A 17,488-nucleotide genomic window follows, 5' to 3' on the forward strand; every position below is an offset into this window, starting at 1 on the left:
TCAAGGTGCTGTTTTCCAAGCTCATTTATGGAAATCTGTCCTGGGTGTTTGAGGCCCAGGGTGCTAACATTATGAATTCAGTAGAAAAGTTCCCTCCTGAATTGTCATTTAGCCAATGGAAGGTGGTAAGGGAGATGAGAAATTCCATGAAAGGGGCTGAGCCTGGGTGGAAACCATGGAAGCCAGAGGCCATCTTTTCCCTGAAGGAGTCCCACAATTCTAGCGAGAAGAGACAGGCTCCCCGGAGGGATTAGAACCTTGTATCTTCCGGGTTTGGAAATCTCAGCCCCCAGGGCTTCTGCCCCAACAATCAAATCCAGACCACTACTCTGGCGTCTGCCAGCTCTTGGCAGAACAGGACTTCCTGTTTTCAAGATAATGTTTTAAAATGGCCTGTAAAAGTTTTCTTGGACGCAGCTAGGCCTTGCAAAGCAATATTTTGATGATTAAACTATAAACGAATCAGAAACATATGGAGTGAATTTCCCTCGGGTTTGGCAAAGCTTACTCTGGACTCGCTTCTGCCCAGGCTATTTGAAAGATGGTCTTTTGTGTTTGTGGAATCCAACAGGGCCTCACTTTCCTGGTTCTCTTTGAGGTTCTGACAGTTTAAGAAGAAATGTCTTCAGGTTTCTTTATCATAGTCTTTGTTCCTACCTGACCAGCTCTCTAAATGAATGCAGAATGTATTCATCTAGGAGTTACAGTTGACTGAGTAGACATTTCAATTGCTAGTCACATGGCCCCATCCTCTCTCTCTCTCTCCCTCTCCTCCCTCCCTCTCCCTCTCCTTCTTGGCTTCAGTATAGTTCAAGGGGTTTCTTTTTTAATTTATAAATGGAAGGTTTCAGACTTGAGTGATTTCAAAGAACAGAGACTGTGGTGTAGGCGAACTCTCTTCCACTTCCCTGCCGAGACCCCAGCTTGCTGTTCTTCCAGCCTTAGCAGAGGGGTTTTGGTGGAGCACTGTGGCTCTGGGACACGCACTTTTCATGGGGTCAGAAGGAAGGCTCCCCTTCCTGGGCATTGTAGATGCGCATTTTAGAAAGAAAGGCGCCCAAGACTCTGATTGCACATTCTGCCTGTTTTGTATTGTCAACATGCTTTTGAATTTAACTGTTCTGGACTTTTTAGATGAAACCGTCTCCACAGTATTTGGAAACTATTTCAGCCACAGGCCCAGTGAGTGCCATGGCACTAACTCATGACACACAAGTACTGAGGAATATTTAATATCTGTCTTAGGAATATAGCAAAATAAGTCTCAGCATACAGATTTAGGAAAGTTAGAGAGACACTGCATTTCCATACAAAGCTTCAGAGAGAGTTGACCTGTAAGATAAAATGCAAATTGAAGACTATATGTGTTTTTATGCCATATTTTCCAAATCTAGTAGACACATAGCATGGCCATTGCTTTTCTTCTAAGGAGTGTACAAATAAATTAACCACAGCTCTATTCATGTGGGATGTAAGAATGACCGAGAAAATAAGCCCCCTCAGTCACACATATTATATTTTCAGGAACATTGAAATGTTTAAACATTTTTAGTAAACAGTACAATATAACACAACCTAGAATGTTGACAGTTACCAAATAGTTTCAACCACCCCTTTGCAATGTCAAAAAGAAGGAGGAGAGAGAGGGAGAGGAAGAGGACAAGGAGGAGGAGGAAGAAGAGAAGAAATCTAAAGGCTGGGAGAGAGAAACAAACTTTCTGCTGGTGCTGCGGCTCACTAGGCTAATCCTCTGCCTTGCGGCACCAGCACACCGGGTCCTAGTCCCGGTCGGGGCGCCGGATTCTGTCCTGGTTGCCCCTCTTCCAGGCCAGCTCTCTGCTGTGGCCCGGGAGTGCAGTGGAGGATGGCCCAAGTGCTTGGGCCCTGCACCCCATGGGAGACCAAGATAAGCACCTGGCTCCTGCCTTCAGATCAGCGTGGTGTGCCGGCCGTGGCAGCCATTGGAGGGTGAACCAACGGCAAAGGAAGACCTTTCTCTCTGTCTCTCTCACTGTCCACTCTGCCTGTCAAAAAATAAAAAATAAATAATAAAAAAACTTTCTGTGTGAGAGAAGCATTTGAACAAAACATGGATGTAGGAAAACACAATGGTATAAGGAAAATGTTGGAAAAATTAAAATGAAAAGAAATAGAGAACCAGAAAGGCATCATGAACATTTTCCTCTTAGACCTGAGACTCTGAACCTTCTCACTGAGATCACACCCCCAGGGCTGCCCTGGCGGGGTTTGGGTTCCCTCTTCCGCGGTCCATTAGCAGGTGTTCATGGGCAAGCTGCTTGAATCTCACTTGCCTTAGCAGTAAAATGGGAGCAGCAGCCCTTGTCCCACAGGGTCGCTGTGAGAATTAAATGAAATCTTTTGCTGGAAAATGCAGAAGGAAAAAAAAAACTAAACTCTTACCTCTCAACCTGTATAAAAATCAACTCAAAATGGATCAAAGAATTAAATATAAAACCTCCAACTATGAAATTACTAGAAGGAAATATAGGAGAGACACCTCGAGGCATTGATCTAGGCAAAGATTTTTTTAGATAAGACCCCAAGCACAGGCAACAAAAGGATAAATTGACAAATGGAACTAAATCAAACTAAAATTTTTCTATTCAGCAAAGAAAACAACCCATAAAGACACGACCTATAAAGTGGGTGGACATATTTGTAACCTATTCATCCAACAGGTATTGATTTTCAGAATAATAAGGAAATCCAACACCTCATCAGCATGAAAACAAATAATCCACTTAAAACACAGATGAAAGACCAGAAGAGGCCTTTCTTCAAAGAAGATACACAAGTAGCCAACAAGTCTATGGAAAAGGCTTGCCATCACTCATCACCAGGAGATGCAAATCAGAACCACAATGAGATGCCCTCTCACTGCGGTGAAAAGGCTATTTCCCAAGAAGACAAAACGCTGGCGAGGATGCAGAGAAAGGGGCGCTCTCACACACTGTTGGTAGGAATGTAAATCAGCACAGCGATTATGGAAAGCAGTATGGAGACTCCTCGGATAACTAGAAATAGATCTACCATATGACGCAGGCGCCCCACGGCTGCGTGTACATCCAAAGGAAATGAAATCAGTATGTGGGAGAGACATCTCAACTCGCAGGCTTCTTGTAACCCATGTCGCCTTGGAGAAACTCCTTCTCTCTCCCGGCCTGAATTTACTTCTTTGTGGAAAGAAGTAGTGGCTTCTCACCTTCACCGTAGCAGGGTCCAGTGTCTGTGGGTACAATGTTCATCTCTACTTAAATAGACCTGATTGAACATAGTTGAGGGGTCTTTACAAAGTTCATGGAAAATGTGTATTATCTTCTTTTTTTTTAATATTTTTTTGACAGGCAGAGTGGACAGTGAGAGAGAGAGAGACAGAGAGAAAGGTCTTCCTTTGCCATTGGTTCACCCTCCAATGGCCGCCACGGCCGGCGCACTGCGCTGATCCAATGGCAGGAGCCAGGTACTTCTCCTGGTCTCCCATGGGGTGCAGGGCCCAAGGACTTGGGCCATCCTCCACTGCACTCCCGGGCCACAGCAGAGAGCTGGCCTGGAAGAGGGGCAACCGGGACAGAACCCGGCACCTCGACCGGGACTAGAACCCGGTGTGCCGGCGCCGCAAGGCGGAGGATTAGCCTAGTGAACCGTGGCGCCGGTATCTTTGAATTACACTGTTGAAGTACCCTCATCTTGTTGAGTCATTAACATTGAACTCACAGTCGCAGCCAACAGCACTGTCAGGAACATGAACGCACGGATGTTCTCCAAAGGGCCCAGCACAGCCCTGCTGCAGCTGAGAACACGCCTGGTGTGCCGGTACCGAGCTGAGACATTCTACACAGCAAAAGTCAACACCCAGTGCACTCAGTGGCAAAAACTGTGGCATTGACAGCACGGGGGAAGGATGCTTGCTTGTCACATGAGAGCTGGAGCAACAAGGCAGAGCTCCCCTTGCTCCACCTCACTCCATTTTTCACTGCTCTGCACATGTCTGCGATGCCTGGGAAAGCGCCTCACGAATTGCTTTCCGGTTTTCAGATCCTGCATTCTACTGAGTGGGTGACTGTGGGACACAGAATCCATGCAAAATGAGATCAGCTGTTTTTGCACCTCTCTTGCCACAGGTTTGCTGTGCAGATGAAAGGAAGTGAGTTAAGCAATACAAGGCACTCAACAAGTAAGAGCTATTATTATTATTAGTTATTTATTACCACTAACGGGTTCTCCATTGCCTGATAAGAAGAAATTCTGAGATGTCCTAAGTTTAATACCAGGGGCTAGAAGAGAGTGGAGAGTGGAGATAGGGACTTAGTTAACAGCTACAAGTCAAATCAAGAAGCATACTAGTCCACATTCCTGGGTGTATATTAAAAACTCAACCCAAATGCACATGGTGACCACCAAGCACCGCCGTGTCCTGCTCGAATCCCCAACCAAACCCACAGCAACAAAGACTCCTCCTGTGGACTATCTTCCCAGCCCCAAACTTGCCCCACTCTGCATTTTCTCTCCCCTCCTACCCCGAGCCCATGCAGGTTCTAGGTGAACAACTGATGCCTCCCTCCCCACATTTTTGTTATAAAAATGCTCTTGGCCTGTAGGTCCAGCAGACATTTCCCGTTACTGCCCAACCTTGTGGCCGGAAGTTGCAGAAACGAGTCCATCCCAGTGCCTGATCCTTTTCCAGCTAGTGCAGCCTTTGACTTCATAGATCCCTCGGTCTCCAACGTTTTGGCTTTAACACAGCACCAGCAGCCGTGTAACTGATGGCGCACTATCACTCTCCCCACTCCCTCCCTCTACCCTGCACATACTTTTAATCCCTGAACATCATGCTTCTGGGCTTGGTATTCAAACTCTTTTCAGTATTTGACAACCAGTCCCCTTTTTCTACCCTCTCCTCCAACAGAACAGGCCTGGCCGCCATGACTCACATACACTCCGGGCCTGCCTTCCTCTATGACCTTGCTTCCTGTTTCCTCTCCCACCTTTGTTGGCAAAGTCCCCTGCCCTTCCCCTCTTCCCTGCCTCAACACCCCTCCCCCACTATATTGAAACATAACCACTCAGTTCTCAAGACTCTCAGGTTAAAAACATCTCTAAAGCCTTTTATTTCTAGAATTAATGGGTCCCTCTTATCAAGCTCAGTAACTATGTTTTCTGTTCTCATAGAAGCTGTCATTTTCTGTATTTTGTTAAGACTTCCAAGCCCATGTTTTATTCCTCTGAATAGGTATGAGTAGATCTGATTCATCTTTTCACATACTGCGTAAGTCTGTGCACAATACCTTATCCTTGGTATCGGAGATAATAAACGCTTGGCGATTCAGCACAATAACAAACAGCCCTACAAGGTAGTTAGTTTTTGCTTTATTGAAAAAGCTATGATATTTATAAAAACACATTTTTATTTGTGAAGTTGTACATATGAACAAATCAACTTAGGGGTGGGGGTGGGGAGGAGTTGCCAACTTATAGGAAAGCCAAAGGAAGCAAGACTAGTGTCTTGGAGTCTGGTGATTTGTTCCTGAATTTGTCCTTACCACTTCCAACCTCTACCAGGCACGGGGAAGGGCCAGCCCCAGCCATATAAGATCCATGGAATCACTGGTCTGGCCCTGCCAAGGTGACTGTAGGTGGGACTCAAAATTCAATCGATTTACAGTGAGCTAATTTTTAAGGTGATAATTTTGTACGGCCTGAGAATGATGCTAAAACTATCCAAATTGCCCTTGACAAAAAAAATAGTTCCCCACTCCTGCCTCTAAGTCATGAACCTTGAAATCTGGACTAAGGAATACAGGCACCAACATATTCTGAGTTATATCATAGTTTCTTTCAACAGCCTCACTCTACGAACCCAAACAAGAGCAGTGGGCACTTGGGGACAGCATTGCATCCATTGCTTGGCTAAACTAACGGAGTGCGCTAACTCACTACTTCCCTTGCATCTGCCACGGAGCCTGGCGGGAGCGTACGTCTCTCTGCTAATAATGATGGAGTCAGGAAGCAAGAGCAGGACCCTCAGGAGTTGATCCTTCCCCTGGGCTTTGGAGGCGTGCTTTATTTTTCAACGAATAAGGAAATGACTGAGTATTTTACAAGTCGTTAAATGTGTGCTCCTTTGTTCCTCCTTATAGGAGTTTTCACCATGGGTTATTTTAGAAAGAAAATTAAGGTATATGTCTTACCTGAATGATTTCTTCTTTTTTAAAAAGATTTATTTATTTATTTTAGAAGTCAGAGTGAGTGAGAGAGAGAGAGACTGAGATTTCCCATCTGTTGGTTCACTTCCCAAATGGCTATAATAGCCAGGGCTGGGCCAGGCCCAAGGCAGGAGCCAGGAACTTCATCCAGTCTCCCATGTGGGTACAGGGGCCCAAGCACTTGGACTATCTTCCACTGCTTTCCCAGGTGCATTAGCAGGGAGCTGGATTGGAAGTGGAGCAGCCGGGACATAGGGGCCTATGGGATGTTGGTATTGCAGGCAACAGCTTTACCCACTACACCACAACGCCAACCCTGCCTGAATGGATTTCACATTTAATGTTGCATTGCCCTGTTTAGATCTAGCATCCAGACTGCCGACGGGGAACTGGGATGTGTGTGCACTGATGGCACCACGATGCCCCTACCCACCCATCCCTAATGGGGAGGGGGAGAGGGAGCAGAGTGCATGCTTATCCTTGTCTGTGAACGCCTGCAAATCACCGGCTCTGCCCTGTGACCCCTTTCTAACTCATTCATGCTTTGAATCTCGAGTGGGCACCAGTGTCCTCGCGCTGCCTGTGTGGACACCTCCGCCATGAGCTGCACCTGCGGTTTCTTTCTCTGACACCAAAGCTCTGAAGTGCATAAAGGAAGCCACTTGTAAACCTCCCTGGCAGAGCGTCTTCTTCCTCACTCACAAATCGTTTCAGGAATAAACCAACGTGTGGTGGGTGCATGTGTTTCAAGTAACTTTTGTTACTGAATGTCACTGTTCATGCTGAAAAGGAACACGGGGAGTCAGGGGCTGGCTGAAGAAACGGTGAAGAGTATGCATGACCACAAGACCGCGGCAGGAACCCAGATGTCAGGATGAACCTCCACTTCCTTTACTAGACCAAGAATTGTAAGGAAGTAGGAAATTGCCCAGGAAAATGCCACAGTCCTTCTGACCTCCAGGAAACATCTAATTCAAAACTACGCTAGATCCAACCTCCAGGGACAGCTGGTGCTCCAGAGAGGTCATCTTGCTAGGCTCCATCTCCAGCTCACAGACACCGAGAAGGAAGTTGGTGACAAAAGGGCCTCACTTAAGCTCAGGCCTCCTCCACCAGGCTGCCTTCTGGGGTCTCCCTGTGGCAGTAGGGGAAGACATCACTGTCCTTTATGGATCCTATCAAGTCCTAACATAAGAACACATTATGTCTCTTAGTGTGTTTTCTGAACCTGATAGCTGTTGAGGGTTGAATAGTATTCCTCCAAATAACACATTGATCAGTGAAGGGCCAGGTGAGGGCACAGCAGGCCACAGAGAGGGCACTCAGGAGAAACCCACCCTGCGGACACCTTGAGCTTGGACTTCTGGCCTCCAGAACAAGAGAACACACAGTCCTGTTGTGGAAGCCACCCGGTCACTGGCAAATCACACTGGTGTGTGTGGATTTCAAAACGTTTTGCACCCAAATAAGCATGTTTTTTAAAAAATAACATCTTTAATTTTTTCGCCAACAGTTCCCACTCTTCCACTCTGCTGCCTGCCTCCATCTCCCTGGCACAGCTGACGCCATGGGTTTGGAGACCTGGAAAGCCAGCCAGCCTCCAGGGACCCAATGATTACCTGGCAGACAAGAGCCACAGGCAGGGGTTTGCGCCATCACAAGCGAAGGGGGCAGTGTTGGAGGCAGTCTCCGGCCCACCGCCCGCCAACTTGTGTCATGCCCCACGTTGGTATAATCACACCAAGTCTTGGGAGAAGGAAAAGGCCAGCCTGCCAAATATGGCCCTGCAGATGAGGAAGACACCACAGAAGTGAAACCACGGAGAGTGAAGGCGATGATGCCGCTGACCTTCTTGGATCTGGTGATGAAGAGGAAAGTGAGGAGGCGAAGAGACTAAGAGAAGAATGACTTGCACAGGATGAGTCAAAAAAAGACAAAAACCTGCACCTGTTGCCAAGCCTTCCATCTTACGAGGCATGAAGCCTCGGGATGATGAATGAGATGTGGCAAAATTGGAGGAGTGTGCCACAAGCACCCAGCTGATGGCTTCGCCTGCTGCTCCTCTAGACTCGTTCCAGGGGCTACAGCATCAAACACCCTCAAATGCAGTGCGTAGTCGGAGATGACAAAGTTGGAGCTGATATGCTGGAGGCACAGATCACGGCTTCTGAGAACCACGTGCCATCCATGGATGGGGCTGCTTTCAACAAGATCCAAAATCCATACTGGATCGCTTCACTTAATACAAGCTCGGAAGATTAAAAAAAATAATGCCTTCAAAAATGTACTCATTTGAAAGGCATACAGAGGAGAAAGAGATCTCCCATCCACTGTTCCCAAATACCTACAGCAGCTGAATCGGGGCCATGCCGAAGCCAGGAGCCCAGAGTGGGTTACCATGCCCTGGTGCCTCCAGGGTACACATGAGCAGGAAGCTGGAATCGGAAATGGAGCGGGGACTCAAACCAGGCAATCTGACATGGGATGCAGATGTCCTAAGTGAGACTTAACTGCCGTGCCAAATGCCTGCCCTTGAATTTACCTCTTAATCCCACTTTCTGTCAGTGTTTTGAAGGGCTTTTGTCCAGTATCTATTGGTTGTTCATTAACTATGGATGATCCATAGTGATTTTCTGTTATCAATAAGAAAATTCTGGTTTTTTTTTTTACTAGCACACACATTTCTTTTTTAAAAAAATTAATTTTCTTAAATCCTAAACAGTTGTTAATACCTGTTTGATGGATAAAGTAGAGTTCAAGTCCCTAACACTGGTTGAGGAGAATACACTAGGCTCTTATCACCACTTCAGTTTGGGCAAGGATCTCACGTTTCTTCTCAGGTACCCTGTGAGTAGGTGAGAATTATTTTTATCATTTAATAAGTGAGAAAATAGACTTAATTGCAGGATTTACCCAGGGCATATAATTCAATTTATAATCAAGTATTTCAACCCCACATTCATTGCTGTTCCCCCCCCCTTCTTTTTTTTTTTTTTTTTTTTTTTTTTGGACAGGCAGAGTTAGACAGTGAGAGAGAGAGAAACAGAGAGAAAGGTCTTCCTTCCATTGGTTCATCCCCCAAATGGCCAATACGGCCAGCGCTGCGCCAATCCAAAGCCAAGAGCCAGGTGCTTCCTCCTGGTCTCCCATGCGGGTGCAGGGCCCAAGGACTTGGGCCATCTTCCACTGCACTCCCGGGCCACAGGAGAGAGCTGGACTGGAAGAGGAGCAACCGGGACAGAACTGGTGCCCCAACGGGGACTAGAACCCCGTGTGCCGACGTCGCAGGCAGAGGATTAGCTTAGTGAACCACGGTGCCGGGCTTTCCTTACTTTCATGTTTAGGGTATTTCAACATTTTAAAATTTGGTATTTTGTTTTTGAAACCTATTTTCTGTAAAGCTGGTTGTGTTTTTGAGTTTTTCCAAATTTTTGACATTGGCATTATTTTTGGGGAGGCTACTGAGAAGGCAGCCTCTGTTCCTCACCCTTCCTTCTTTATGACAACTCCTAATTGAGCTTTTTTTCTTAAAAAAAAAAAACCCACCTAATGCATTTATTTGAAAGGAAGAGAGAGAGAATGAATATCACCCATCAGCTGGTTCATTCCCCAAATGCCTTCAATAACTGGGGTTGAGTCAGACTGAAGCCAGGAGCCTGGACCTCAGTCTGGGTCTCCCACGTGGGGGAAAGGGATCCAACTACTTGCGCCATCACTACCATCTCCTGGGGTACACCATCTCCCAGGGTACACCTTTTCCTGGGGTACACATCAGCAAGAAGCTGGAATGGGGAATAGAGCTGGACCTTGAACTCGGGCACTCAGATATGGGATGCAGGTCTCTCAAGTTACAACTTAATTGGTACGCTGAATGCTCCCCCTCCCTCTAGGAGGGATTTTGTGTCCAGTTAGTTTCCTAGAGAGGCCCAGGCTCTGCCCGGAGTGCCTTTTATGAAGTCTCTTCTCTTAGCCCCAGCCCTGCAATGTGGATCCCAAACATCATAAGAGCCTGAATATCCACAGAATGCAAAAGCAATGGCCTTCCGGAATCTTTGCCCTTTAAAGTGGGGAGACTAATGTCTTAGGACTCTAATGTGTGTGATCAGGAGTTCTCTTTGTGGAAGGCACCAGATCCCCATGTTAGGAGACTGCAAAGAGAAAACAGAGGTACAGTCCTTAGGGAGTTGGACAGGGGTAGCAGAGTCTCCATTGTCCTTGGCAGAGGCTTGAAGCTGTGCGGTCGTGGGTCACTCTGGCCCAGCTGCAGGAGCTTCCTTAGGTGGGGGAACCAACAGGAGCCCTGAACCCAGCATTTCAGGATGAGAAAGGGCAGAATGACAAGGGATAGCACGGCTGAAGCAGGGCAATCAAGCCTGCGGCACCAAACTACATCCAGTGGAAGTGGTTGGGGGTTCTCCGGAGTCAAGGGTGACTGTGCCTGTGTTTGCCACCAGTGTGGTCAACAACTTGGATCCCAGGCAGTGGTGGGACCCACGGGTGGCACAGGGAGCCTGGAGACAAGCACTGCTCATTTGGCACAGCTACGGTGGTTCTCCGTGGCTTCAATCAGTCCAACGTACTTTTCTACCCGAAACATGGGCATGCAGATTCCTTCTTGCACGGAAAAATGTCTAGACATGGTTCTGGATTAATTCCAAAATATTTCGAGGATCCCAGATGTTTAGCTAAAGTTTCACACAGGATGACAAGAATTAACAGCAAGTACTGTTTGAGGGGGCATGGAACTACGTGTTGTCCTATTCACACATTATTTCCTTTACTTCTGATACTGATTTTATAGATGAGAAAACCAAGCCTTAGAAAGGCCACAGTTTGCCACTGTCAGTCACTGCACAGAGCTGGAACACACACGCAAGCCAACCCAGCTCCTAAGCCTATCACTGCACACAAAGCCTCCATCCCTATTGCCCAGTTTGTAAAAACCTGCCATCTGTCCCATTTCTGACCAGTTGTTTCAGAAACTATCGAACTCTCCCAGAAATGGACAAAACTTGGCTTCCAAGCTGCATTTTCCAGACTGTCCTTCCCAAGGAAAGTAACACAAATAATCCTCTGTAAGGACCCAAAGACCTGGGTCTTGGTGTGGAAAATGTGGCCGCCAAGATCTGGGCAGACTACCAGACTGCAGGGAATCCGAGTGCAAGGCCACAGTGAAACCGTGCAGGGTGTCCCGTCGTCTTCTGTGATTTGGGAGGCGCCGCAGGCCCAGGTCATGAATCCCAGCCCCCTTCAGATGAAAGTACAAAAGGCAGGTTTCCAGTAAGTAAGTTCCGATGGAAGGAACTCGGGATAAAAAGCAGTCCCTGTGCCGACAGTAATCATTAAGCAATACTTTACGGAGTAGCCTTAAAAAGAGAGCCCAGGAACTGTTCTTGCCTGTTCCTATCCTCCTATCTGTACTGCAAATGTGGGCTTTGCGGAAAACCTCATTCTGTCTTTTGGCTTTGGTGTTTAGTTTTGTTCGTTGGACATCAGGAGAGATGGGGTGAGAGGCCCCCGCAGAAAGAGAGGAGACTAGAAATTCATGATCCACGAAGTCTCTCGATTCCTAAACGTCGGTCTCAGAGCTTTCAGGACCAGATTTCAGACTCGGGTCCTGGGTCATTTTTATTCTAATACTCAAATATCCTCGCCCAAAGATAACTGCACACACTCCAAGGAGTTGCTTCTTTGAGGCATATTCTACTCTTATTATTTGCCCCAACCTGGGAGAAATGAGGGAGGGAGAAGAGGCAGCAAAAGCTTTGAGTCTCTCTCAAGACAGATTCTTTGGTTCTCACACCACCACGTTTTGTTTAGAGCACTTCATGGAGCCCAAAGAGAAGGAAAATTAGAAATGAACTCTTCCAAACCAATGCCTTGCCTATTTCTCAGGTTCTTGAGAAGTAAGGGGGAAAAAAGAATCTATTAGAGTATTTCTTTTTCATGCTGAGTGAGCTGTGATCTGTTCCCATTAAGATCTTTATCTCCCAGTGCAGCGAACCTCAAAATGCCACAGAGCCTTTCCCAACTTAGCCCTTATTCCCCCTGCCATTTGCCAAGCCGGCTTTCCTTTTTATCACTGACAACTTCTCCCTGAGCATTCCTTCCCCAAAGGAACAACCGTGGCTTTGGATTTTTTTTTTTTTCCCTTTCCTGTCTCTTTAAGTCAGAAACTCCCTGAGGTTCCTAAACGCAGCTGGCCTCAGCAGGCATCCTGGACTCCAAGCCAGGCACCACTGCGGTGAGATTTGCAAGTGAATCTGAAAAACATCCCCCTGTTCAGACATTTCTCCTGTGACTTGGGAGGCGTCCACACTGACACCGCAGGTTCCGCTCCAGGGACTTAAAGAATCCAATCAACCGATCTTGGCAGCTCTCAACAAGGACAATTCTCGAAACCAAACTGAGCCGGAAACCGGCACAGAATCCACCACGCAAACCAGCAAAAAGCAACACATCATTTCAGACTCTCATGCCTACCTTACAGACTGACCCACGGCGGCGCAAGCTCCCACAGGGAGCCTGCTCCCCGGCCGCTGTGTTCTTTACCCCAGCGCAGTCTAAGGGGCTCTGAGAATGCACAAGCCACACACGCCCAGACAGCCTCCCGGTGCCAGGCAGCCCCTTTGCCTTTCTTCCCGGCCCTGCCAGCTCCCTGGCTGCTGGCCAGCTCCCTTGTGGGATGGACTGGGCGAGGGAAGGGAGCCACCCGGAGCTGGGGGATGGACTCAACTCTCTCAGTAGGAAGGGTCCCTTTTTTGTCCTTAACCTTAAAACCCCTTTGCAAGGGGGATCCTCAAGCGAGATTCGGGCGGGACAGTTGGTGGAGGTACCCAGTCCTCCCGGGCACGACTCGCAGGCACCCAGTCCGTCCCTCTTACCTTCACAGAGCCCCCGTTCTTAAAAGCCTGGCTGGAGTCTCCAAGGAATCTTGTGCTCCACTTGACAGGGGAGGCAACGAGTTGCAGGAGCAGGGACCATTTCGGAATGAAAGAGAAAGTGAGCCGGGAACGCGGCCGAGACCCCGACCTGCACTTGGCCGCCTGCAGCCTTTGAGTTTTCCTTCCGACTCGGCCCGCCCAGCTGCTCCAGCCAGGAGCGGACTCTGCAGCTCTCGGAAGTCTGGAGCTCACTCGCAGCCCAGCGGCTTTTTTCCTTTCCTTTTCTTTAAGAGTATTTGTTGAGCTTCTTAACATGCAGTTAGGCTCCTTCTGCGGGGAATTACTCAGGGCTCCTGTCACCTGACTGCTGGCAGCTCCATTATATAATTCCAACTGTACTGGAGGAGTCCTGCTCGCCGGCCCTGCCCCCCGCCCCGGGGCGCCGACCCCCAGCCCAGGAGGTGGGAGAAGGCGAGTGGCAGACACTGAAAACAGTGGACAGTTAACCTTTTCCGAGTCTTCCCAGGGCGGTGAGCTTGGGTTTGCCTTTGGTTTGAGGCTTCCTGGGAAGCAGCAGCAATGCTGAGTAAGCTGGGATCTCTGATCGTTTTTTTCTCTCGGGGTGGATTTACGCAGCTGGGGTAAGTCCCGGAATGCATTTTCAAATGACAGCGCCCCTCACCTAGATTTATAACACCGTGCAAACGAGCCCTAAATTTATTTTTAATTTTACTCATTTATTTTAATTAAATGATTTATTTTACAATTTTTGCTACATCCCTAAGTTCTGTGTGGAATGTGGAACGGGTCACTTACACGCTGGGGACCTGTGGCCAATCCCCGGCTATGACTTTGAGCCTTACAGACCCTGCCCCGGCCGCCTCAAAGACACATAATGTCTGTGGGGAAAGGGCTTGCTTACTCCGCAAACATCTCTTCACGGCCAAGCCTTCAGCCTCCACTTCCCAGCTTTATTCCTAGGACGGCCAATCCACAGCGATATTTTGAAGCCCCGCTATGGGGGGTGCAGATACAAAGGATCATTCCAGTCTCTCTACCTTAGCATCCGTTACCTCCGTCCAGATGATATGCTGTGAGGGGCAATCATGTTCAAACCCAATCCACGAAGAGCGAGGTTCTGAGAAACTCAGATGGCACGGAATAAGCATAGCGCGTAAAGCACCTGGAAACACGAGGGTCACATCGAAAACCCCAGCCTGTTTGGTTTTTTCCAAGTCAAAGCCAAGAGGAACAAAGGCACATGGGCTCTGGGCTCCCAGCCTTTTCCCAGCCAGGAGTAAGGATTCTTACTGTCCGCCATGACACCTGCTGACGCTGGCTAGCCTTCTTCTGGATCTTCCTGGTCTGACTCCTTTCTCCCCTCTGCATTCACTCACCTGCCTGTCCCCGAGGTCTACGTCGTGTTAGACGCCATGATCCCATGGAAACACAGGCTGAGCCTCCTTTACCAAAAATCCGAAGTACACCGAGCTGAAACGCTTTGCTTGTTAACATGGTGCCACAAGTGGAACACTCCATATTATGACACTGTTTCATACACACAATCATTAAAAATATCACGTAAATCGACTATAGGCTATACGTATAAGGTATTTATGAAGCATAAGTGAATTTCATGTTCAGACTGGGTCCCAGCCCCAAGATATAACATTATGTATATGGAAATGCCCCAATCTGAAACACTTCTGGTCCTAGCACTTTGGATAAGGAGTACACAATCTGTATGTGATAGTAGATGGATACTGTGCCCTACGAATCGCTTTGGAAATACTTTGTAAAACCTGCTCTCCTCCTACCCCTCTGAGATGGACCTGGACTAATTTCTGTTTTTCTTACAGGGATCTTAAGAAGCCGGGGGCATGGGAAGGAATCAGAAGTCAGGTTTCCTATTCTCAATCCTTTGCTCTGATTTGCGAAGGAAGATCCAGATGCATATGATAAAAATATAGGTGTATAAACCTTTATGATGGATGGATGTCCGTTTATGCCTTTCCCTCAGGGCATAGTAAATACACACAAGGTGTTGTGGCAGTTGCTATGGTAACTATTTCTTTCTTAATAAGGACCCATAGGAAGGCATCAGAAAACATCAGGTGGTGACACCTTCCCCAGTAATGGGAAAAGGAACAATACTAAAGAATACACTGATTGTCTGTACAGAGTCATTAAATACGGGCACTGCAAAATTCAAATTCCCTAGACCAGCACAGTCCAATAGAAATAGAATGTGAACCACGTGTGTAATTTTGTATTTTCTAGTGGTCACATTAAAATGTAAATGATGAAATTATTTTTGTGATATAGCTTACTTAATCAATATATCCAGAATATTGCCATCTCAGTATTTAAGCTGAAACACAACCTTTTGCATTTCTTTGGCATTAGCTCTCTGAATTCAGACATCTGTTTTACATAGCACAGTTCAGCGAGGACAAGCCACATTCCACATGCTTAGTAGTCATAGGTGATGAGTGGCCATCACATTAGATGGCCCAGTCCAAGATTATATTAGGCTGTGATGGAGCTAGAATTTGTTCTTTGAGATCATATTTGTCTATTCTAACTTATACATTTTAGAAAAATAAATTGCCTTCATTTGGTTCTAGCCCTGTGGCATAATTCAAGTGTTGTCCTCTCGGATGGAGGAAGAAAATATCAAACAAGCTTGGAATTGAAATAGTATTACAGATTCAGTTTCTCTCATGCCACCAGAGGATCATGAAGATTAAAGAATAAATCTTGGCTTTGTCTAAAAAGTTCCTGTTCTGCAATGTTCCAGTTGCTCAGGTTAGGGCCTTCGGTCACACCCAAGTCTACCTTCTCCCTGGCCTCTCTCTGCCCCTTCCCCAGCTTAGTCTGATCTCCTATCTCGTCTCCCCAGTACCTTTGCTCAAGCTACAGGGCCACAGCCCCAACCCAAACCGTCACAAGCACCCCCGCCGGATCTCCTGGCCTCTGCTTTCTACCCATTCAGGTTCTTTCCTCCCCTGCCTTCTGTGTGAGCTGGAGTGAGCAGAGATTTCTTCATGCTTAAAGCTTTTAATAACAGCCCACAGCCCTGTGGATAAAATCCATACTCCCTCCCACGATGCACTGGTGATCACAAGACGGCCTCAAGGAGCTCTCCAGCTCACTTCTTGGCTGCACGTTCTTTGATTCTTCTTGGTCCAGACGCTTGACTGTGGCATGGTTTCCAGGACTCTGTCTTTTTTAAACTCTGTTTCCTCTGCCTCAAATGCCCTTCCTATGCCCTACCAAATAGCAAAAATCCTTCAAGTCCAGCTCAACTACTTACTCTTGCTTTCCTTAATCTTGCAGTCAAAATCAACAAACCACTCAATTATGGCATCATACTACGTTTATTGACAAATGTATTCTTTCTTTTAAACATTTTTTCATTTATTTATTTATTTGAAAGGCAGAGACATACACACACAGATAGAGCTTCCACTTGCTAGTCCACTCTTTCAAAACCCACAACAGCTGGGCCTGGGACAAGCCAAAGCCAGGAGTCTGGAACTCAGACTGGGTGTCCCATGCAGGTGACGAGGGGCTTCCTAGGGCTACTTAGGGTGCACATGAGCAGGAAGCTGGAACTGAAAGCAGAGCAGGGACTTGAACTCTGGGATGCAGGATTTCAAAGAGCCTTTCTTAACCACTTCACCAAATGTCCACCTACTCCCCACCCTGACAACAGATATATTCCAACATATATCACAATCTGCTATAATCATGTAATACGGAAAATAACCACCTCCTCATTTCACACTGGGACGTGAGAGCATCTCAGTAAATGCCTGAGGAGTTTGAACAAACTCTCCTTTTCATCTCTCCCCTTCTGACTCTCTAATGACTTAGTACATCACCATTATCACCATCACTACCATCACCATCACCATCATCACCATCACCATAACTACCATCACCATCATCCCCATCATCACCATCCCCATCATCACCATCACCATCACTATCATCACCATCATCACCATCACTACCATCACCATCCCCATCATCACCACCATCACCACCATCATCACCACCATCACCATCATCACCATCACCACCATCACCATCATCACCATCACCACCATCACCATCATCACCATCACCATCATCCCCATCATCACCATCACCATCATCACCATCCCCATCATCACCATCCCCATCATCACCATCCCCATCATCACCATCATCACCATCACCATCACCACCATCACCATCATCACCATCATCACCATCACTATCATCCCCATCACCATCATCACCATCACCATCACCACCATCACCATCACTATCATCACCATCATCACCATCACTATCATCCCCATCACCATCATCACCATCGCCATCACCATC

The 17,488-nt window shown here is 47.3% G+C and overlaps 1 protein-coding gene across 8 annotated transcripts in view; it reads right to left on the reverse strand.

The window, feature by feature from the left end:
• PHACTR1 (phosphatase and actin regulator 1) overlaps positions 1 to 17,488 on the reverse strand; it is a 582,572-nt gene that overhangs the window by 341,519 nt on the left and 223,565 nt on the right. Inside the window, exon 1 of one of the 8 annotated variants that reach the window (XM_051855845.2) lies at positions 13,109 to 13,841. The exons of 4 other annotated variants lie outside the window; for them this stretch is intronic. The gene's annotated coding sequence lies outside the window, so the exon portion shown is untranslated. Of the gene's footprint in view, positions 1 to 12,707; positions 13,078 to 13,108; positions 13,842 to 17,488 lie in introns of those variants that run through there. 3 more of the 8 variants (XM_070074397.1, XM_051855846.2, XM_070074399.1) reach the window with 3 other exon arrangements.

The sequence above is a fragment of the Oryctolagus cuniculus genome, chromosome 5 (genome assembly GCF_964237555.1).
Source record: "Oryctolagus cuniculus chromosome 5, mOryCun1.1, whole genome shotgun sequence".
Classification (NCBI taxonomy): Eukaryota; Metazoa; Chordata; class Mammalia; order Lagomorpha; family Leporidae; genus Oryctolagus; species Oryctolagus cuniculus.